Source organism: Leiobunum rupestre, chromosome 7 (assembly GCF_980474605.1).
Source record: "Leiobunum rupestre chromosome 7, qqLeiRupe1.1.hap1, whole genome shotgun sequence".
NCBI classification, from domain to species: domain Eukaryota; kingdom Metazoa; phylum Arthropoda; class Arachnida; order Opiliones; family Sclerosomatidae; genus Leiobunum; species Leiobunum rupestre.
Genome location: NC_143390.1, coordinates 24,918,612 through 24,941,907, shown reverse-complemented (window position 1 = coordinate 24,941,907; position 23,296 = coordinate 24,918,612). Strand labels below are relative to the sequence as shown.

The window sequence follows — 23,296 nt, the reverse complement described above, 5'->3', positions numbered from 1 at the left end:
GTAAACACGACTTGGCAGCGCTGAGTAAGGCGGGGTTATTATTAATCACACGCTGGGACGGACTGACCGGAGACGCGCAATGGCTGGTGCCACCCCCCCCCCCCCACGAAAGTCCCGGATGGAGTTGGCGCTTCCACATTGTTTACCGTGTGTTAGGCGGAATTATTCATATTAGCATCTTTTAATGAGCGCCTGAATTCGAGGGGGGGGGGGGAGGCGCCACTGTCGTATTTGCGCTGGTTAGCGTTCCACATTTGGGTCAAGGGTGTTTGCCCGTTATTCGCAATTTGCGCAAAACTTTGAAGATCCTGTTCGCTTTCTTAGGTACCCCCCCCCCCTTTTCCCCCTCTTTCTCGTTTGAATTATTTTGGGGCCTTTCGTCTCCTAATTAAATTATCCGGCTCCTCTTTACTCGCCGTTGTTTATGGCTAACTCCGATGACAGGCCTAATCCTCCCCAGCAACGCGTTTTCCAAGAACAGAGATTTGTTGAGCGAACTAAACATATTTTTCACAGTTTTCGATTTCCAAAAACATGTTGCATTTTCGTTCACAGGTCAGTGACGCCAGATCGAGGGAAAATATGAAATTCGAAAAAGGTCAAATGTAAATCAGACCGATGACGATTTCAAAGCGAATCTATTGAAAAACAGTTACAAAGCTTTGACAAAATTTATTGAGTTTCAAAAATTAAATATTAGTGACCGAAAACTATCGCTACGCCCCCTTTGGTTCGCCATAGAAACCTAGATAGGTAGCGGCTAAATAAGACGCTATTAGTTTTTCCTCGTCGTTATTGGTAAATTTGACTTTATAAATAATGATACTTGTATTTAAATATAATTTAAACTAAATACATTTAATATTAATATTATCATTTAGTTTGGTTTTGTGTTGTAAGTCGGAAATTTTCCGGAAAATGACCGAAGCCTTTTTCTCCGGAAAATTTCCGTATTTTTTCGAAGAAAATAAAAAAATTTCATTCCATGATTAGTATATTGTTTGCAAATTTATAATAAGCGGAATTTTAGCCTAATTTTTTCAAATCTGAAAGTAAAACTAAAACTCTAGACTAGCCTTAAATTGATTAACAATGTAACACTATTAATGTTTTGTAGTATTTTTACTGTTATATATCGATAAAAAGTTTAAAAAAATTAAAAACTCTTAAAAAGTAATTTATGTTTCAATTTTTAATTTTTCCGATTGTAGAAAATTTTCTGGAAATTGTTCTGCATTTTATTGAAATATTTGAGCTAGGCCTCGGTTACACAAACCAACTATTTTTTAAAATGTGGCCAACAAACGCGGATTAACAATGTTGGCTCGTGTGAATAGGCTGGAAAACGCGTACGGGGAACGTGTAGAGTAAACTGTAAACAGTTTGTCTACGTGTACATTCCTACAGACGATAGATCAACGAAGCTCAGCTGTTTTGCTATTTCTGCCGTAGGCTAATCTCTATTTTCAAAATAGATCCGATCAGGGGTGCGTCAAGTTAACGAGAAACTGTTCTTATTTTAAGAACAAGTTCTTGTAAGAAAACAATCTCATAATCATGTCAATTTGGAAAGTTTAGCATACCCGTTATAATCTCAATGCCTATAAAGCCCCATTTTAACACTCGCTGGTAACGGGTAAAACCATATGGTAAAACACCTCAAAATCTGTTTCCGCTACTTGCCAGCCTGACTTAACACTAGAAGCGGATAATTTCAAATATAGCAGGTTTGCCAGGCAAAGAGGAAAATTAACTTTCTCGCAGTGTGAAAATTAGGCTTAAGTCTGTGTTATTTTGAAACGACTTCATTTGATAAAAGTACGGCCAATTTTAATAAACAATTAACTACGTATAAAATTTCCCGAGTTTTCCTCTATTTAATAAAAGCTGTGTTATTTTACACGCAGCATTTATTTTTATTTATTAATTTCATTTATAAAAGGCACGTGTTGAGGGCGCTACCATTTTGAATTATTCTTATGCAAATTAACAAAATTTAATCTTGCTAGAAGATTGACGTCAGTAGTTTTTAGTTTTGGTTTAGAAAACTGTCAAGTTCGCGAATTTTAGTCAACTTGACACCAGCAGCCTCAAATTTCTTGAATAAAAGCACAAACGTTTAACAACATTACTTTAAAATCAGATGCAGTATTTAACATCCCGTCACTATGCTCATTTGTACAAATTACTTTTAAATTCATTTAAAAACCACTGGTAATTTTAACCAATTATATTTTGTTGCAAGACAAGTTAAAGGGGAAATATAGAATATATCTCCAAGAGAAAAGCGTACATCTTACTATTCGCTTGGAACATGTGGGCAAATTCGCACCCATTTTAAACGGCCTTAAATCTACTAAAGTACATGCTTCAGTTTTATGGTATAGATAGATACTTATATCGAGGATAGATGTTATATACTTCTGGTTAAAGTGATCATAATTATATATGTTACCTACAGAGGGTTTGGTAAAAAGAACACAATTCTAGCGCTAATATTCACATTACAAGTACATGCATCAAAATTTTGATTTTGCATTTTTTAGCAAACTCTGTTAGTCTTACGCCATTTTCTGAAAATATAATACCACACAAATTTTAAGAACTGATTTGACCAGATTTAAAGGTATGCTATAAAATGTTGCGTGGTTTTCATGTTACTTATTTACGTTGGAGTTCAGAAAATGTTTCATTATAGTGGCAACATAACGGTTTTTATGTGTTTTCTCTGTTGCACTCTGTTTCATTGTCAGCTAATCAGAGAGTCACAAGCCACCACCCTAGGCCCAAGTCATCTAGCGACTTTTATTGCTTTTGAGCAAAACGTTTATTTCATTTCATAGTTATTTGGTTTAATATTAATTTTCAATTGTATTGGTTATGGTTGAATTCTACTTCAACTGAAAAGTATTTTTTTTTAAATAATTCATAAGCTTCAGTTGTAATTATCATCGGACAAGATTAGTAAAAAATACTGAGCTTCGATTTCAAAAAAGAGAAATGCCAACTAATTAGATGTTTTCTAGAAAAGTGAACCCTTTCTAGATGGCTAATACGAAAAGAATCTATTCTGGCTTATTGAAAAAATACTATATCATAATATAATATATTTTTTTATAAAAAGCTATACCCAAATGGTGATGGTTAAAAAAACTTTTTCACCAAATTTATAACTTTTTTAAAAGTTATTACTGTAATTGTTTCTGAACTTTAATTTGGCCCACCACTGATTTATAACTAATCTAATGTTTTTTACTATGAATTCCTTAGTAGAACTACTGAATTTAAGGATACGGTACAGTTTGAGCAGATTCTCCATTTACAAAAGTCATTTTTGTTGCCATTTAAACGTAATAATCAGCTAAGCTAATACCCAGGGCACCAACAGTGGCGGACTGGTCATAGAGTGAACCTGCCCGATGGCAAGTGGCCCCCATGCACCGTTCATGAAGTGGGCCCCCTTAAACATGATAGCGTTATAGTTGTTAAGGCTTAGGCACTTGGTCTCCTGGCAACCAATAATATTACACCCGGGGCACCACCTTGGAACCAAGTTAGCTACCGCCGTTTAGTGCTTTTAAATCAGGTGGCTGCAGGGTTAAAATGCGTAGGAGGGTGGTGGTATGTTAGTGGAATGAGGGATTCTGGAATTTTTGTTGGGCCCTTTGGGTCAATTGGGGATTAGCAAACGACAACAAATAATTAATATAGCATTTTTTTTCTTTAATTGGCAAAAACATTTACAATTTGTAAATTTGTAATGGGACGAAAAATGCCATTGAAATTTTGTAAAATTTATCGTTAGAAAGTTCACTGGTTTTAAGTTCCCTTCAATACTTAACACCGAGAGCGAGTTTAGTCGTATTTCCGTCGTGTTGTATTTTAGGTGGTCTTTTTTTATGCTGAAAAAGATAAGCTCACCACTACAATTTGTAACTGCCGCGCATAACACAATTCGAAGAGCTATATTTGGGAATACATTTTCTAAGGTATACTTTTACGAAGGTTTTGAAGTAAGTTCAAAAGTCGCTTGACGACTTAGGCCTAAGGTGGTGCCTTGGGTATTAGTCTAGCTGATAAAAAAAAAAGTATTTGTGTCCGGATAGTCCGTGACTGTAAAGATTGTGATAATTGAAACCCACACAAGGCGTCACTGCTCAGACCACAAAGACACAGGTTAACAGTTAACACAATTTGACTGGTTAAAGTAGAACTGATGATAGTTCTTTCCCGATAAGACGATACCTACGTTTTACAACTGATCCCATGCATTATGTTATCCCACAATATGTTAGTTTTTAGTATTGTTTATCTTTAAAATACGTTTATTTCATCGTCACGTACCTATTTTATCCAACAATTATAACTTTCAAACATTTCATTAGGACGCGTGTTCTTATTTCAACCAATAATAGTATAATAAGGTAGTATTTTTCAAAACTTGACTTATCTGCGGTAAGCGGCGTAAGCCCGGGTATACGACGGTGAACCTAATTATTAAGACAACACTAACTAATATTTCTATTGCATTTTTAACTTGTGACTTCGACCTCGTGTTCCCTTTCATACAGAATAGAACTCTTAAATCCATTATTTTGAAATTTTGCCTAACTGGTATACTTATCTAAGAAGCGCCTATTTTTCCTAATTAATAAAACGCACCTGTATATTACGGTATCTTTCCATTGTGCCAAATCCCATTCGACCTAATTCCGCCAATGTTTTGGATGAAATTAACCCAAAGGCGGGTTTTGTATTTTTCTAATCGACCGACGCAATATTCACAATTGAGTTTGTCTGCTTTGACCACTTTAAAAATTGCCTGGTTAGGTTAGGTTAGGTAACACTGCATAATGTTCTGACAGATGCTGAAACGGATAAAACCGAATCCTAAACCCGGAGAAGTGCGGGTTTTTCGGTCGAATGGGACAATCCCATTAGACCGAATCCTAAATCCGCCAAAGTGCGGCTTTTTCGGTCGAATGGGATTCGGTTCGGTCGAATGGGACAATCCCATTAGACCGAATCCTAAATCCGCCAAAAGTGCGGCTTTTTCGGTCGAATGGGATTCGGTTCGGTCGAATGGGACAATCCCATTAGACCGAATCCTAAATCCGCCAAAGTGCGGCTTTTTCGGTCGAATGGGATTCGGTTCGGTCGAATGGGACAATCCCATTAGACCGAATCCTAAATCCGCCAAAGTGCGGCTTTTTCGGTCGAATGGGATTCGGTTCGGTCGAATGGGACAATCCCATTAGACCGAATCCTAAATCCGCCAAAGTGCGGCTTTTTCGGTCGAATGGGATTCGGTTCGGTCGAATGGGATTCGGCGCAATGGAACAGATTCGTATATTACCAGGAATGTCTACAGAGGGACTATAATGGGCTCTGACGATTCAGCCGATATTTTATCTCGCACTTGTATTACGTTAAAATCTTCGCATATTCGACATTAAAGGAAAAGTCCAGGTTGGGTAAAACTTGGGTCTATTTGAAAGATCATGTTTAAATATACTCAAAAATATCAGTCGTAAAATTGTATCTTTTTTTAATGACGAGAAATTAATTTTTAAACGAGCGAAATTTACCGCCAAGCGAGCTGCCATTTTCTTTCGCCTTCCCTCCACAGACCGCACGCGGAGCAAGCGCGCGCGGGGAACAGAGCGCTGTTAAAGCCTGTTATAGCGCGAACAGCGCGTGATTACAGTCCTAAAACGTCACCCCGAACCAAAAAATGGCAGATCGCTTGGCGATAAATTTGGCTCGTTTAAAAATTAATTTCTCGTCATTAAAAAAGATATAATTTTAAGACTGATATTTTTGAGTTTATTTAAACATGATCTTTCAAATAGACCCAAGTTTTACCCAAACTGAACTTTTCCTTTAATCTTTGTCTCGAAGAAGAGTTAAAAGTAGTTCACTTTATCTTTTTTAACCATCTAAGTGCTTTTACGCCGAACTAGAATAATTTCGCGAAGAACATTTTAAATTCTCCAAGATCTTCAGTATTTCTTAAATCTATTTTCTTTTTAGTCTATTTTCCTTGTCTTCGATTAGCGACGGCGGCCAGCCAATTAATTTCCAGTTTAATCCCCGCCCTTTTCTGTAGATGCCTTCGTAGCCAGGGCTGGACATAAGGATATATTTTAGTAGTCCGCCTGACTAGTGAGCCTCTTATCTTAATTTATTTTAGTAGTCACTGACTAGTGGGGGTCAAAATGGGGGTATCAAAACAAGAAGGACAGCCAACATTTTGCTTTAAACGTCAGAATTAAAATAGGAATTTATTATCACTCGAGTTCAGGGCTGGCAAAAACCCGGCAAAAACAGGTTTTTGCCGGGACATGTGGGAAAAACTGGTAAAAACCGGAAAAATGTGGAAGAAACTCTTTTCATGCTAAATTAATCATTGATATATCTATTAAGTGACTAATTTGGTCATTGCAAATAGGAGAGATGAAAAAAGGCCAGAAGAAGAGTGAATAGAATAGAAGAATATACTGCTTTTATTATTTATTTTTTAATGAATTTTGCCACTAGAGATGGAAAAAAAACCATGGAAGTACGATTTTCCACACGGTTTTTAACAGGAAAACAATAGGTGGGAAAATCTAGTTTTTTGCACCCTTGGCAAAATTGTGCCAACCATGCTCGAGTTACATGACTTGGGCAGATCACAATTGTTTTTTTAATATAATGGGATTGATGAATGATGATCATCATTTATGATACGCCATATTCGCCATTATTTATGAATATTGAGGTAAATTTTTCAAATTGATTTTGATTAATTGTAGGAGTCAGAACATGTATTCCTTGTTCGTAGCGCGCTGACAACGGAGCTCGCAATGTAGCCTTAGTCATTCCAAATATATACAAATATAATTCTATATATCAGGGTTCGTACGAAATTTTCGTATTTCAAATCCCTGACTTATCCTGGTTATCCCTGACCGTTTTTTTGCAATCTCCCTGACCTTTTTGGTAATATTACTGGTAATTTTCGTGATTTCATAGGTAAAAGTGAAACCATATTTTTTTAAATATCCCAAACAAAGACATGAGCGGCCATGAGAAGATACCTTATTGTTCTCTGCGATGCAGAGTTTATTGACTAATAAAATCCCTAACATACAGTGGCGTAGCTAGGGGGCGTGGTGGGGGTGGTCCGCCCGGGTGACACCCGACCGTGAAAAAAATAAAAACATACAAACTAAAGTCTAGAGACTAGTAAGTAGCACACCATGATATCCACCCCGGGTGTCACCCCATGCTATGATATCCGCCCCTGGTGTCACCCCATGCTATGATATCCGCCCCTGGTGTTACCCCATGCTATGATATATCCGCCCCGGGTGTTACCCCATGCTATGATATATCCGCCCCGGATGTCACCCCATGCTATGATATATCCGCCCCGGATGTCACCCCATGCTATGATATATCCGCCCCGGGGGTCACCCCATGCTATGATATATCCGCCCCGGGGGTCACCCCATGCTATGATATCCGCCCCGGGTGTCACCCCATGCTATGATATCCGCCCCTGGTGTCACCCCATGCTATGATATCCGCCCCGGGTGTTACCCCATGCTATGATATATCCGCCCCGGGTGTTACCCCATGATATGATATATCCGCCCCGGGTGTTACCCCATGCTATGATATATCCGCCCCGGGTGTTACCCCATGCTATGATATCCGCCCCGGGTGTCACCCCATGCTATGATATCCGTCCAGGGTGTTACCCTATGCTATGATATCCGTTCCGGGTGTTACCCCATGCTATGATATCCGTCCCGGGGGTCACCCCATGCTAGCTACGCCACTGATGACTTATCCCTGACTTTTTCCCCCAATTTGAAAAGCCCTAACTTATCCAGGATATCCAGGATATTTCCGTACGAACCCTGTATATTACGCAGTGGCGGCGCTAGGGGGTAGGCCAGGTAGGCCACTGCCTACCTTAAAATTTCGAAAGGGCCCCAAAATCACCCTATAAGGGGCCCCAAATTGATCTAGAAATGGTCTCAAAATTGTCCCAAGAGATAAAATTATTTATAAATAACAATGAAACAAATGTCGATAATGTATTTAGACATTTTTGAGGTATCTCCTAGTAAATAAAACCAGTTCTGTTATATTTGGACTCGTTTTACTGTTGTTAGAACTTTTTTGTTCGTCATGTACATCACTTCTTTATTTTATTGAAGGATTTCGTTGATAAAAGGGGGGTTCCGGGTCGGGGGCCCATTTATTTGGTTTGCCTACCCTCGCGAAAATTCCTGGCGCCGCCACTGATATTACGCATTTCTACTCGTCAGCATTTTAGGTATACGTAAAGATATCTTAACCCGGTTCAATATTAAGTTATTAACAGTGTTCGATCCATTGGATGTATATGTCCGATCCCGATCATTAGCGGGTGAAGAGTTGGGAACGCGGCGATGGACAGTTCCGTCTTAAGCGGGGTTCCTCGAATTAAACGAGTCCTTTCCGCGCGGACTAATGGCCGACGACATGGAATTCTTTTTCTCGCGCGAGCCACCAAAAAAGAGAGGACGCAAAAAACAGAACGACAGGAAAAAGGGGAAAAGGTTTCGCGGGCGAAGTGAGCCGGGCTCCGTTTATTAATGTTTGATGGCTCTTGAATATCCCTGGGCTGCTGAATATTTGAAGAGGCCGTGTCGTCGAGCTGAGTGACGGCGAGAGGGGGGGCGGGGAATACGGCGGCCAACTTAAACGCTCCCTGGCGAACATTTGTCCAAAGTGAGATCTAAGGCCTACCGGCGTTCTTTTGGCTCTCGTCTCGCCGTATCTATTAGTTAAGACTTTGGATTAGTTGCTCGTATAATATATTACGCTATCGGGTTAAAAATGACGCGTTTGGGCATAAGTCTATCATATTGTTCCATAAGTTTGTCACTTTACTGAGAGCTAGTAACGGAGTGACGTCATCACCAGAAGAAAATCTCCCCCTAGCGAGGCGCTGTAAAAGGCTACTTGTGACGCGTTAGCGAGCTGACGCAAAACGGCGACGAAGCCCATATTGCAGTCTGTCTCGCGAATAGCTATAAATAAAACTTTTACATGGGAAGAATAGGAGGTGTCACACTTATGTAACTATATTATACACTTATGCTATAGCTAATGACGTAGAAAAAACATTTACACGTGAACTCCCTATTTTATCAGGGTTGCCACGGTACCTGGAATTCCTGGAAAAGTCGAGGAATTTGAATATGGGTCTAGAAATCAGGAAGTCAGGGAATTTTAAATTTTGAAGAATAGGAAGTGTCCCACTTATGTAACAATATTATACACTTATGGTTTGGGTTATAAGTATTCCTTTCTTAAACCCGAGTTGCGTAAACCAACGTCAAGAAACGTGCGTCACCAAGAACTTATTTTGGTTAGTGAGAACGTTGGAGTCTACCCTCCAGACATAATCTATATCTAAGCTTAAATGGGCTCTACATTTACCATGTTGTATAGCGCCATCTATATGTACACACACACACACCTATATATATGTACGCGTGTTCTCCACTTGTCTTAAACGTTAAATTCGTAGCCGCGGGGATGGCAAAGGGTGCGGGGGAGTGAGCCACACGATTACGTCATCATTAGAAGAGGCTATCGGGTGACGTGATAGGAGCGACGCCCAGTGAGTGTCCTATGCATAATCCATGATTTTCATCGCGGCGAACTTAACGAAGGATGAGCGCGAGTGTTCGCGGCGAAAGCGACGTTTTCGTCGCGATCGGCAAATGTGGAAAACGCGCTCGGATAATGGAATCCGAGACGTGTGTTTCCATTCTGACGCTCGGCGCGGATAAAAGTGGGTCCCCTCCCGCGGTATTCTCGGATGTTTTTAGTCCATATTGATTATCGTTCGATTCTCTCGTTTTCCCTTTTTCTCCCCGACCACGGCAGTAATAAAATTTGCGCGTCGCTGCGAGATAGAACGGGCCCAGCTGCCCCAAAACCAGGTAATCCGCGTTCCGTACGTCAAGAGCGACTTAATAGTTTCGGAGTGGTTGCCGACGAGCCACGTTACTGCCGAAACCCGTAATCAAATTAAAATCCAATTTCAAAACTGCTCGGGAACTTTCTTTTTTCCATACTACTTCTACTTCTACTACTACTACTAATGGAACCCTCGCCGACTTCACCCATTGTATGCCTTTAGTAACGCTGTCGACTGAGTTCGGGGTTTCAAACGCGATAGTTTTATGTATAGCGCATTAGGAAGCTTGGATTCCGGGAGCGTACGCGGCGGGTTGCGTTTTACTTAGCTAACCGCTAGTCGTCGCTGTTTGGTGTCTCTATGTAGTATATCGGCGCTGTATGAAGGCGATATTACGTCCATCAGCGTGATCCCGCCACAGCGCCATCTCCATTCTCCTCGCAACGACAAAACGTCTCTATAAATTTGAGGAGAGCGTTTTCCAATGAGGCGGATACGCGACCATTTGATAGAAACAATGTCAGTACGAAGCCCGGGATTTTCGGGCCCCGCGAAAAATAGTGCACTTAAATTTATTAGAAAATATCCCGATGCTATTTTTTTTATTGCGGAAGTTTGTAGTGTGTGTATTACATCAAGCGCGGTTCATAGTGATTGAATTATGAACTTGGTTGCTGAGTTATTCCCGCCATGGCGTTTTCTTTCGGTGCTTACTCGCGCCACAGAGGAGGGAGGGAGGGGAGTGGATATTCGATTAAAATGGCCCCTCCCCATTTTCTTTTAGCCTCAAGTTTCTGATCTAGTCTATGGAATAAACGAACTTTTTTTCAAGGTCTCGGCGGCAGGCTTTTATATCTAGGACGTATAGGTATTTCTACCTAAATTCCGGTTTTGTTTCGAAGACCTTTCTTTTGGCCATAAATTTTACAATAACAGCGTGTTTCTACGGAGAGTTATCCGCGTTAAAGGAAATATAAATCCATTAATTTCGTGATTTGCGCGTATATTCTCTATCAGCAGAATTTTTTTAATTTTAAAACGTCCAAAATAACAAGTTCGAATGGAATTATAGGTTTTAAAAATCGTAATTACGACGTTGCGTTACTTACATTCGAACTCACTTTAATATTCAATAAAATTAAAATTCTGTTATTAATTTATTTGTACAGCGTTTCCAATTATCACGACATTAATTAATAAATAGAAACTTTTCAATTTAATATAATTAATTTATATTCAATATAAAAAGCTTGTTCGTTAAAATAATGCAAATAATAAAAATAAAACATACGTACCGTGAATGGGAATTTTTGCTGACGATTCGAATGAACGGATTCGTCAAGGTGATCAAAGCTAATTTTGAAACGGCGTCCGTAAAGCCCCGCTAATCACGACCGCGTGTTTTAAAATGGTTCTCTCGTATTGGCGAACTCTCAATATCTGATCGAGTGGCGCTAACTTCCCCCGGCAGCGTACGCCGCCGGCTTTTCGCATTTCTAGACTGAAAACGATTAGTAATACTCGTTACTTTAGCGCCATATCTCGCGCTCTTCCTCTTTGTTTATAGGCCGCCATCATTGGGACGCGCTTCCAGGGTGCCTCTCGAAAGAAGTGTACTCTTTTTTGGCGGCTCTCTGTTTTCGTCTTTGAGCGACACCGGTGGGAGGAGGGAGAGTTCAATCTCAGCAGTCATTAATAAACAAAAGCTATACTTTGTTTCCGTACGTCAATGTACGGCGCTTTCCACAATCGATTCCGCTTACAATTCCTTTCCCAACCGTATCGGATGACCACTTACCGTATACTTTATACGGATGGTCATGGCGTATATAAAACATCCGATATATTTTGGAATTATTTTTCAAATAGTTTTATTTACTCGGCGGGGACGAACCCGCTTTCGTCGGTCATATTTCAACCGATCAATTAAGATTAGCATATCACAACCTATTCGTACTTGGCGCTAACCATAGTCAAAAGTTACGGTTAAACTGTTTTAAACTATTTTCGCGGTGAGTTTTTTCCTCCGTTATCGCTCGAAACTGAAACTCATACTGGGTTTTTACGGTCTAGCGTGACTGTGTTTAAACGTTGTTTTATTATGGAGATTACGGTCATTTTTTTTATGATTATATATTTTTTGAAAAGGTTCGAATGGCGCAACTTTCGATTCGGTTGTTGGTGGTTTCCATTAACCGAAGGTATAGTTATTACGTCGTGAATTGGATCTTTATGGAAGTCTAAATACAGCGGTCCGCGGTGTCAACAAATTATCTATTCAAGTCGCGTTGGGCTTTTCGATGTAAAAATTTGGGACGAGCGTCGAGCACCACGAAGGTGCAACCCTGATTTATACGGAAGCGGAAGTTTGATGTTTTTCGATCGTTCAACGCAATTTTTCACTTTACGTGTGCGGAATGTAAGTAACGAAATGACTATTTTAATACCGAAATGAGCGCGATTTACAGGCATAGAACCAGCCATACCGGCTATAGCCACCTGGTTAAATCCGGTTATAGCCACTTGAAAAAATTCAGAAGTTTTTGGCTTTTTAAAAAAAAAATTACAATATGAATATTTTAGTAAATTAATAGTTTTTATTTAGAAATTTAGTTTATTTTTTGTTTCATATTTAGAAACCGGTTTACTTTTACCAGTTTTTCGGTAGGTTTAAAGTTCCAAAGTCCGCTGCCGAGGAAATCAAAAGAATTCAGTTATTTTATATCGTTATTTCGCTTTATTTGTTTAGGTTCTTATTTACGACAATAACTGCAGACAATTTCTACTTACATAAGTAAAAGATACTGTTTATATTTTAGCCGGTTATAACCAAAAAAACCGTTATAGCCAATTAAAACCACTGGTCTGGATTTTTTCAAAAAAAGCCGGCTATTTTCCAACCCTGGGCCGACTTACAAATCATTTAATCGTTAGCGGCCGCAAAAATCATAGGTTCTATTAAAAACATATTTTAGTTAGTGATAACTTAGGAGTCATCAGGTCAGGTCCGCTGACACGATCTACTACCCAAGCTCCTCCCTCAAAACGGAACCCCTTCATTTTCTCAAATATACAGCGCCATCTCGTATCGATCGTAAGAACGTTGTTATTTATCGATGAACGTAACGTAAAAGTTCGATTTAAATTCTTGCAACGTAAATTAAAGCGATTTTTAAGATTATGTTAATTAGGAAAATAGTAGATTCTAAATTGGGTTTTTCAAAATGCATTTTGAGTTAGAAAAAGTATTTTGCATTTTACATTTTGAGTTTCTAGGAAACTATTTTGCGTTTTACATTTTAAATTTTGTGGGTTTGATATGTGGAAAAAACATTTTCAAAATGCTTTTTCATTTTTTTTTTTACTCTGCTTGTAGAGAAAGTTCGTCTGCTATTTACTCCCAAGAAATCATAGATTACTCACTTACTCAGAAGCAGACGAACATTCGTACAGTTTGTAAATAGTGTATATTTTTAAGAGAGTCCACTGGACCCGGACCCCTCCGCCGATCTATTTTTTCGACGAGTCCAGGACTCATCCCTCTTTATTCGCCCCCCCCCTCGTTTAAATTTATATGTTCTTTAATCTCTCTTTATTACTCCATTTTATATTCGAAAATAAATGGCACCTAACCAGGCAAAGCCTATAAAATTTTTATGATAATTATAAAAGTAATCGAACTACAGCATCAAAGTTTACATGTTTTCATATATAATCGTGATCGGGTAAATTAAAATGCTCGTAAATATTATCACAATTAATTTAACCATTAAAGTCAGGGTGGGCAAGAGCCAGCCAGACTGGATTAAACACCCTGGTTTAAGCCGGATTTAACCACCAAATAAATCCATGGTTAAAACCATTTTTTTATAAAAAAAAATTTAGAAATTAATTAGGAACATTGACAAGACTTAACTTTCACTTTTTGTCGCGAGTAATGAGAGCTAACATATAAGCAATTAGGGTATCTTAAAATTAATTTTGAGCGTGAAAATACGCTGCCATGTTAGGGTATAAAAGCGGGTAAATAAGTCTGCTATACCTCACAATGTAAAGGTACTGTCACGCGCAAAAACGTAATTTTTAAATCGGGAAATTTGAGCAATGAGGGCTTGATATAAGCAATTTGATCTTTTTTTATTAATGGCTGTAACCGGTTTAAACAACCGGTTACAGCCAGATTTAACCATACTGGATTTTTCAATTTTTAAAAAAGCCGGTTTTTTGCCAACCCTGATTAAAGTCTTCATTCTAAATTTCTTTCTACCTTTATTCATTTTAATAAAGCAAAATTTTGGTCTTCAATGGCACTGTTACAATTACTGTGCCTAATGGAATACAGAACAAGAATATTTATTATGGACTAATAATTTCCATACTTCGTTAGTCTTAGTATCGAAATTATTCCCCACACGGACCACACCTGTTTAAGTTAAAAGAGGTTTTTCCGTGGTAGGCCCAAGTTTACCAAATTTTTCATTGGTCATTGTCAAATTCTATAGGCCTCACAGATAAGTAGATAGGGGAGCTCTAGCTCCGTGGGGAGTCCGACTAGAGTTCTTATATTACCGTAATTTAGGAAATCAATAAATTACGCGGTAATTTACCGCGTAATTTACAGTGTTGCGGTAAATTACCGTAATTTTCTTTTTAAAAAAAAAGGTTTTTTTTTTACGATTAAAACAAGGAATACGAAGAAAAAACACTTCTATTGGGTATTATACATTTTATAAATTACCACAATAGGTTATAAATGCCCAAAAATGTTCAATTATCTTCATTTTGAGATGCATGATCAGTATCATCATATTCCTCGGGGTACTCACTATCGTTTTCATCCTCGTCAGATTCATCGATAGTTAATTGAACCGGTAAAAACAGGGCTAGACATAAGTATTCTTCCTATTAAACGTATCAAACTATTCTAACACGGCCTTCGACTCCTTGGAAATTCGCCACCAAAACGAATCTAGGTGGCGCAGCGGTGCCTAGCTCTTCGAGTTAGTGCGTTACGCGGTTTACGCCTATGATCTAGTGTTTGCTGGAGTGAAATGCGAATAACGTTAGGTTTTGAGTTTTGTAATCTTGTGCGACGTATTTTAGGTACATTTTAGCCAGAAAGATCAAAGAAAATTGAGAAACAGTGAAACACGAATACGATGGTAAATTACCATGGTAATTTACCACAGTAAATTATCCTGGTAATTACCATTTTCGTAATTTACCTGAGGAAATTGTAAATTACTGTTACCAGGGTAATTTACCTCGTAAATTACCAGGGTAAATTACCGATTCGTATCTCTAAGTCCGACTAATATTCGGAGAGCTGAAATAGTGGCGGTCAGTATACACTATACAGGTATCTCAAAGAGAAAAGTAATTCAACTTTTTATTTAATTCTAGAAATTTTCCCTCTAACGATATAATTTGAGGGAGTCCCGTGGACTCCTTACCCCCTTCTAAAGACTTTTTTTATTAGTCCTGTGATTTTTTTCAGGGATTTTGACGCGTGGACTGCCGCTAATTACAAGTCTGAGTGCCACCACTTTATTTCCTACGCTGGCTGCGAGTACGGTTTGAAATTTATACGTAATTATTATTAATTACTAATTAATAATTATTATTAATTCATATATAATAATAGTAATTATTAATAGGGTTGTTAATTTTCCGGAAAAATAAAATGCGGAAAAATTTCCAGAAAATTTTCCGGAAAATTTTCCGAGAGGGAAATTTTCCAACTTACAACACTAGTAATTAATTATTAATAATTAAAAACTAACTGTGCATTTTAAAAACGGATTTTGAATTTTTATTTTAAGCTGCAAAAACTATTTTACAGTTAGAAACACCAATTTTCAAAATGCATTTTGTATTTGAGTTTTGGAGAAAGTATTTTGCATTTTACATTTTGCATTTTGAGTTATTGAGAAAGTATTTTGCATTTTGAAAAAATAAAGCATTTTGAACAACCCTGTATATCAATAAACAATATTTAAAAAAAAGTCCCAGAAGTCTAGTTACTTCCACTCGTACGTTCTTAGTAACGTTAATAAGTTCTTCGCTGTAGCGCCATTCTCTTTTTAGGATAGTAGTTGCCATCCGAATTGATAACTGAACAAACCAGTTTGTATAGTGTTTGTCAAATCATGGATTTATTTTATTTGAAAAGTCTATAGCAAAATTCAACTCGAAATTGATAACGTTCAATAATCAATCCGGAAAAGCCCGAACTAAAATTAAAATTGCTAATGCTCGCTATAAAATTTCCGTCCCACGTTTCGAGATTAGATTTAATGTAAATTTTTGGAAATGGCGGCGCTTTTGTTAATTGAGTAACCTGATAGCCACGGCCTTGTCACGTCAAACGTGTTTGTTCAAATGAAATTAGCTAAGCAGACTGAACCCCGACTAGTTTTGTCTATATCGTCATGCCTTGATTGGATCGGATTACAATCAACCAAATTTCACGCGTGAAAGTGAGAAATGGGTCGCGCAAGGGGGGTCTAGTAGTTCAAAAAGTAGTCTTAAATACTACTTTATTTATTTATTTATTCAAAAACCTACTTTATTAATCCTTAATTTTTCATAAAAATTGAAATTGGAAAATATTTAAAAATTCTCGTTTCTAGAACAAATTATTAATCTAGCCATAAAACAATAAATAAACAATTTAAGCGTAGGACAACGAGAAAGAGAATTAGGCCAAGGGTCAGTGGTCGGACAACTTTGATAATTCGACGTGCTATGGTTTAGTAGTTCTTATAGTACTTCTTTAAAAAAGGTAGAGAATTTTGAACGGCGCATCTTAAGAAGCGTCGTATTTCGAAACGCCGTTTCGAGGTTTACAGGGCGACCGCGATGTTCAAATTGATTGTATTTTCCCCGAATAAAAGGGATTAGTTAGCCTCCGGTTGTCTATTGAAGCGGGTAAATGTAGGACGGCGCGCTGTCAAAAAATGTTAGCAGCATTTTTTGACATTCGTTCTCATTTTGCTTATCTGTGATAAACTATCCTCGTTTTTTTTTTACACCAAGACGTGATACACGTGGCAAGGCCTCTTACAACGGAAAAAACACGGGATTATGTTATAGCTTTTCCCATTTTTACGCGCTTTTTCTCATAATCTAAAGTCTGTTTTGATACAGGCATCGTGGGCGAAACTTAATTTTCTCTACAAAGCTATTTTGCATATTTCGGTTGGCTGCGTAAATATAAATTTACTCGAAATTTAACGCGATAAATTTTATAAAGGGGAGAATATTTATTTGGTAAGGAAATGTAATCTACGTATATGGCTGATTCAATTTTAGATTTCGTTACAAAATTTTCAATTACGGCTAAAGTATTTCCCGGTTTGTTCGAATAGTTTTATTGAATGCTGTAAAATTCGAGTAACATCATTGTCGAAAGGGTCTAAATGAAATTTAATTTTTATACAACGTAGATTTCGGGTTAGTGCCCTTAAGCGTGGTTTATTAAATTTATCTAATTGCTATTAAAAAACCCTTAAATTCCGAAGGAAAATATATTTTATAATTTTTCAGTTGTCTTCCTACATCGTCCTATAACTTGACTATTTCCTTATTAGGGAATTTAGAAATTGCTTTCAACTCAAAAATAAATTTAACCCTATTAAAAGCGTTCCTTCGGATAATTACGAAGCTAAATTCCATTAAGGTTTTAACTTTGATATTAAATATTAAATTGAAATATTTAAAACTTATATTTTTACTTTGATTTGAACAGAAATTCCCTTATATTTTGGTTTACTTCTCCCAAAAAATATTCCTACATAATAATATAAATCGACTGAAAATTTCCTATTTTCCATATACACGTTTTGAAGGCTTTCCGACCGTAACAAAAACAAATCGCGACACCCGACCAAACCCACGTAATCGACTTTAAATAAAAAAAATAATCTATAAGGAAGTTAGGTTGGTATAAAATTCCATTACCTTGCAAATAATTTCGTCCGTATCAGCGTTTATAAATCGCGACGGGGACCTCGCGACAACGGCCTTCTCGTCTGTCCATCCTGTCGCCGTTCCGACCGGCCATTCCCTCGATGACTGACGACTGGCCAACTATCGTAGAGCGAGACTGGTCGCCGAACCAGAATAGTTCGAAACGGGCGGGGGGAAGCGCAATTCCATCGATGCCACGACGTCCGACCGAGGGCCTTATACGTACGTAAGATAACTGTAAAACTGCGAAAAGACGACCAAAGACTCCGAGGACAGCGGTTTTTTTTATCGCCAAAATTGACAAGTTGGGTCGCGAGGCACACCCACGTCACGTGGTCCCCGTCTTTCGCAAATCCCGAAGCTTATAAATAGCGTAATACCAGCTCCGAGTATGAGACGGGAACCCGTCACTTGGCACTCCACTTTTAGGCCGTAAATAGACGTAAAGTCTGCGCATTATCCTGGCTGATTCGGACGTCGACTAAACGCGGGCTAAGCCCTAGTATTACGGGATAAAAGGTACCGGGACTAGAGTGTAATTTTTGCCAAGAAAAGAAAAAACACATCGAGAGCACCTGCCCGTTCTCCCAGGATAAATCGAACCGAAATTTCTCTATTCTCGCGTTACTCTTTCACTCGACAAATTTCGCCGACGCGGACTGCGGGACGAAAGCCGGGGTTCGCCTCCTACCTACGCTTTCTACTTAAGTTGACCGTCCCCGGAACTGTTGCTTCGTTAATGCCCGCCCTTAATGAGCTAATAGACGCCGCTAATCTAACTTGCGAATGAAGCGCGAAAGTTCTCCTATTTGTTTCGGACTCCGTAATCCGCGTCTGAAAAATAGCCCGGATCGTTTGGCCATTTTTTTGCCCATTACGGGCCGAGTTTTACGGCGGACATTTTTAGCTTGTTTATCCGCCTCTCTCTCTGTCTTCGTGTAAGGAAAGAATATTGCTAAATACTTTAAAGGGAATTGATGTTTTTAGTTTTCCTATCGGCTATTCTTTAATACTTAAAACTGTTTTTCTCATATTTACGAAATGAATACGCTATTTTTTCGTTTCAGCTGACGTGTGAAATTCCTATTTTTAAACTGAGTTTTGTTTTCAATTTCCGATTTCTTAGTCTAGTCGGTTAAAAAGGGTGCTAAAAAAATTATCACTAGACTCTGCTTTTATCTGAAATTCTGTGAAATAAACAAGATCTTTTAAAATATTAGGAAATAATACACGCTTAATTATTTATTTTTCAGATGTAATTAATGTAAATTAACAGTATCGGTACTTGGTTGTTTAAAATAAACTATTGTTAATCGTAATAAACAGACCAAATGTACGTGCTAAAAATTAGGCTAATTAGCCCCTTTAATCATATTCTCTTAACTCGACGGAAGAACTTTCATCTATTCTAAATTTAGATACAATACTTAAGCGCAATGTTTTAATAAATTCGTCGTTGTTGGTCCGAAACAAGTGACACTTTTTTTTACAATGAGTGGATTTAATTGTATTAAACTGAACTTGTGTGGTTTAAAACGGATTTTTCCTCAAAACCCGAATGGCCTGAACTCATAGGTATATTTAACATGTCTATCGAAAATTATTATTGTTTTGCAGAGTGGTTGCAGTTGGCGCTCAAGACAGATACTAGTTTGGGTTACTGCTTGAAAACCTGGGAACCACCGCTTCGAGGTTGTGTCTCTCTGAAAGTTTTCTGCCTGTCTGGACTTACTTTCTTCAGTTTGCTCAAAAACTGCTCAATTTTTGTGTGCTAAGTAGACGATTTGGTATTATAGAATCCAAGCGCATCTGCTCGGAACAACTTCTTCAGCGTTGTGTTTGTAAGTTCTCTCCACAAGCGCAAAACCAAGCAGCGGGGAAACGCGAGCATTAAGGTTTGGGTTCGTGTGATAGGTAAAAAAGGACTTTGTAAACAAATCGAGGAAACCAGCGTAAAAAGGTAACTTAAACAGTATTTAAAGTCCCTGCTGCTTTGTTTTGCGCTGGTTTCAGCCTACTTCCAGGGGCTAGTAGGCCACACTTCGAAGCTCTCTGGCGCTCTTTTCACTTATCGTAGGAAAATGGGGAAAGAACAGGCATACTTCTCAACTCACCCCCTACTACTCCTTCACATTTTTGCATAACCTTTTGAAACACCCTGTATAAAAGAATACAGTCGTTTATGAGCTTCTGGCGCTGGCCACTACGTGGCTCTGTGTAAACTGAAAAAGCTAATTCGATATTATATAGGTCTACAACCCTGAATGGTGGATCAAAACAATTCTTTGTTGCTATTTACAGTTTCACTGGCAAGTTGGAATGCGGGTCATTCATATGTCTATGATGCTAGTCGCAAAATATGATCAAAGTTGCTACGTCTATTGAAATAAATGACCCATGTATTTAACATAAAATATGAGTCTATAAAGACAGAATTTTGGCAATTTTTTCGAACATCGTAGCCCGAACAGTAAGGTTAGATGACCATGACCAGAGGTCAGGTGGACATGGTACCATCGTGGACCCACTTTTCGCCGAAGGGGGAGGTGAATGTGAACTCCGAAAAGGTCATTAAAATTTCGGTAGCTCCAACTCAACCCCTACCACACATAGATTCGCCCGTGTATTCCGAACCACTAGCACCCCACCCTTATATAAAGCGACCGTGCTCCAAAATTTGATCGCGGCCCCGTGGAATTTTTCCCACCTGCCCACGTGGAAAAATACGCCTCAAGCTAAAACACAATTTTTTTTTAAATTATCGTTACCTTAGTTTAAAAAAATTGCAACTCTAGCTTTTAAATAATTTAGACAGAATTTTGGTAACTGGCTTGGTTGTGAAATTCAAGGGCTCAAATTTCTCAACATAAAGCGTAAGGAGATGGAAACTACTTTTGTTTTTAAATTTGAAGGTTTTCAAAAATAATTATTTAAAGAAAATTAAATTTTTAAGTCGAATTAAACCAGGTGGTATAAACAAGATTTGAAGAGTTCCATGGCAACCCTGGCGCGCGAGAGTATAGGCTCGCGGGGAACGAGAAGAGGCTGGGCAGTCGGCGGGCTGATAAACCGTATAGATAGGCTAATATAAGAGAAAAGAATCTTACGTAGTAAGAAGCGGAAGTGGAAGCGGGGAGAAGGTGGTCATCTTTTTAGTGTTAGTCTTTGCGTCGTCTTTTCCTCGGTCGCAGGAAGAGATGCGGGGAAGCTGCAGAGCCGCGGTTCATCTTCGGGCGGCCGATCTGCCGGTCGAGACCCCTGCTGCTGGCACGCGGACCCGACCGCGACCGTCGCGCATTTCCGGACTCTGCCTGCTGCCTTTTAACCCTTCCGGATTCTTCGTTGCTTCATCTTTTGACGCTCTTTTCCGTGAGATGTCGCTTTCTACTATTCGGAAATTTTATAATTAATTTAATTAGTTAATTAGGAATATAATGAAATAATGATAATTCTTATTATTACCACTTTTGAAAAATAACTCAGTTTACTCTCTAAAAAACTTGGATCTGATTTAACTTTTAAATTCAAATTATTCGCTGACTTTTTAAGAGTTTCAAGAAGAATTTTGAAGATACAATAATTTTAAACATCGACGTACGTAAGAATCACGATAAAGATTTCTAGAATATCCGAATGTAACTTAGCCATTTAACACGTGATAATTAGTCATCAAATTCGGTAGTGGTCGATTTAAACCTCCTCCCCCATCAATTATTAATCTGAATAAAGGTGTATTTTTCGAGATATTTCTCAACTGAGCGCGGGACTTGTTAAAAGCGGCGAGCGAAGGATATTCAAATGAAAAGAGGTTTCGTTTTTACCTGTTCAGTCTCTTCCTTTCTCTGTCTCGGCTCGTGGCGGCGGATGGTTTCGCCTCGGCGGGCCCTCCTCGCCACCATCCCGTCTCGATGTCTGCCCCTACCGGAAAGGTGTTTCCGCGGCCCCACCCCCGGGCCTCGCTGCCATTGGCCAGCCCGCGGAGGATGAAGAGCCCGACTCAATCAAAGGCAATCGTGGCCCCGCCCTCTTTCTCCGGATCATTCTATTCCGGAGAACGCTCCGAATTGAGAGGGGAGAGCTTGATCAACTGTACGAAGACTCCGCCGAGAGATGGGCTCGCCGAAATTGACTCGCGCTCCTGCCTTCTGGAGTGCGACCGCGCCTCTTTTACCCGAGCTTTTGTTTCTCCTTTCGCACTCGCTGACTTTACCATCCGCGCCACTTTTTCGGAATTATCAGCTAAGGCGTTAGATCCCGCGTACACTCTCCGTCTGCTCTTCATTTGGGATGAGGTCGAGTTCTCACTTGTTTTTTTTTCGCTTACGCGTCTTCGCTCTATTAACTCGAATACGTTGAACGTGGTCGAAAATCAACTTGGACACGCGACATTTACCTTAATATATTTTGCCCATTATCCTTATATTTAATAAAACGGAAGAGCTCTATTTGCGGTGAATTATTCCTTCATAGGGTCGCTACAATTAGACTACGATAAGGAAAAATCATTAAAATACACGTATAATCGTTCTTTTACGTTTGCGTTTGAACGATCTGGTCTAATTTTTACCTATTTCCGCCTGTAGAAGTGTTCCAGCCGTGGTGCTCGGTTGTAGTGCGGGAAAGCGACCCCCTTTTGCCCCTTCGATCGTGATCGGATCTTTTGGAAGAGAGGAAGATGATGAACGATGTTTTTGCTTTCAAAAAGATTGATTCGTTCCCTTTATACCCCTGGCCTGGCCTAGACCCTTCGCGTTGCGCGTATACATCCTTCACGCACGCGTCCAAATCGCGATGAGATAAAACAGCAGGGAGAGCGAGAGGACGGGTAATTATGGGTGTGATACCGGGCTACGTGTTTTGCTTATTCTTTTTCAAGTTTGAAAATATGCAATTTTTTTACCTTTCGAGTATACTGTAAAAGAGCTTCTAAGCTGGACAATATAACATTTTAAATAAAATTGAAATGATAAATTTCATAAATTTAATAAAAAATATGATTGAAATCTTGAAGACCATTATTTTAAAAGATATTTTAAAGAGGCGGTAGCTATAAAAAAAATATAGGTAAACTTAATCTAGATAAAGGAAAAATATGTGTACAAAACTGGGGGGAGTTAAAAATAAATAATAATTGTAAAAATAACAAAGGTAAAAAATAACAAAGATAAACAATGTAGAGAAATGTAATTTGATATGTAAAAATATTACAACTCTAACTGTATAACTGACTGAGTCAAGACGCTTGACAAGGGGTCTCGCACCGAACGCTTGCGACGTAAATAAAAAGAAAATTGTTTTTATAAAATAATTCTTTTAAATTTATTTTAAAGGCCGACTACATAAATCTTCGGTTTA

General features: G+C 38.6%; 1 protein-coding gene across 5 annotated transcripts in view; it reads right to left on the bottom strand.

Moving 5' to 3' along the window:
* The window catches only part of LOC149935333 (heparan sulfate glucosamine 3-O-sulfotransferase 5-like), a 30,702-nt gene extending 8,677 nt beyond the window's left edge, over positions 1 to 22,025 (bottom strand). Inside the window, exons 1-2 of one of the 5 annotated variants that reach the window (XM_090153319.1) lie at positions 21,763 to 22,025; positions 21,049 to 21,328 (exon numbers count right to left, since the gene is read on the bottom strand). The gene's annotated coding sequence lies outside the window, so the exon portion shown is untranslated. Of the gene's footprint in view, positions 1 to 11,265; positions 11,372 to 21,048; positions 21,329 to 21,403; positions 21,579 to 21,762 lie in introns of those variants that run through there. The other 4 variants (XM_090153320.1, XM_090153321.1, XM_090153322.1 and 1 more) reach the window with 4 other exon arrangements.
* Between the last annotated feature and the right edge of the window lie 1,271 nt (positions 22,026 to 23,296).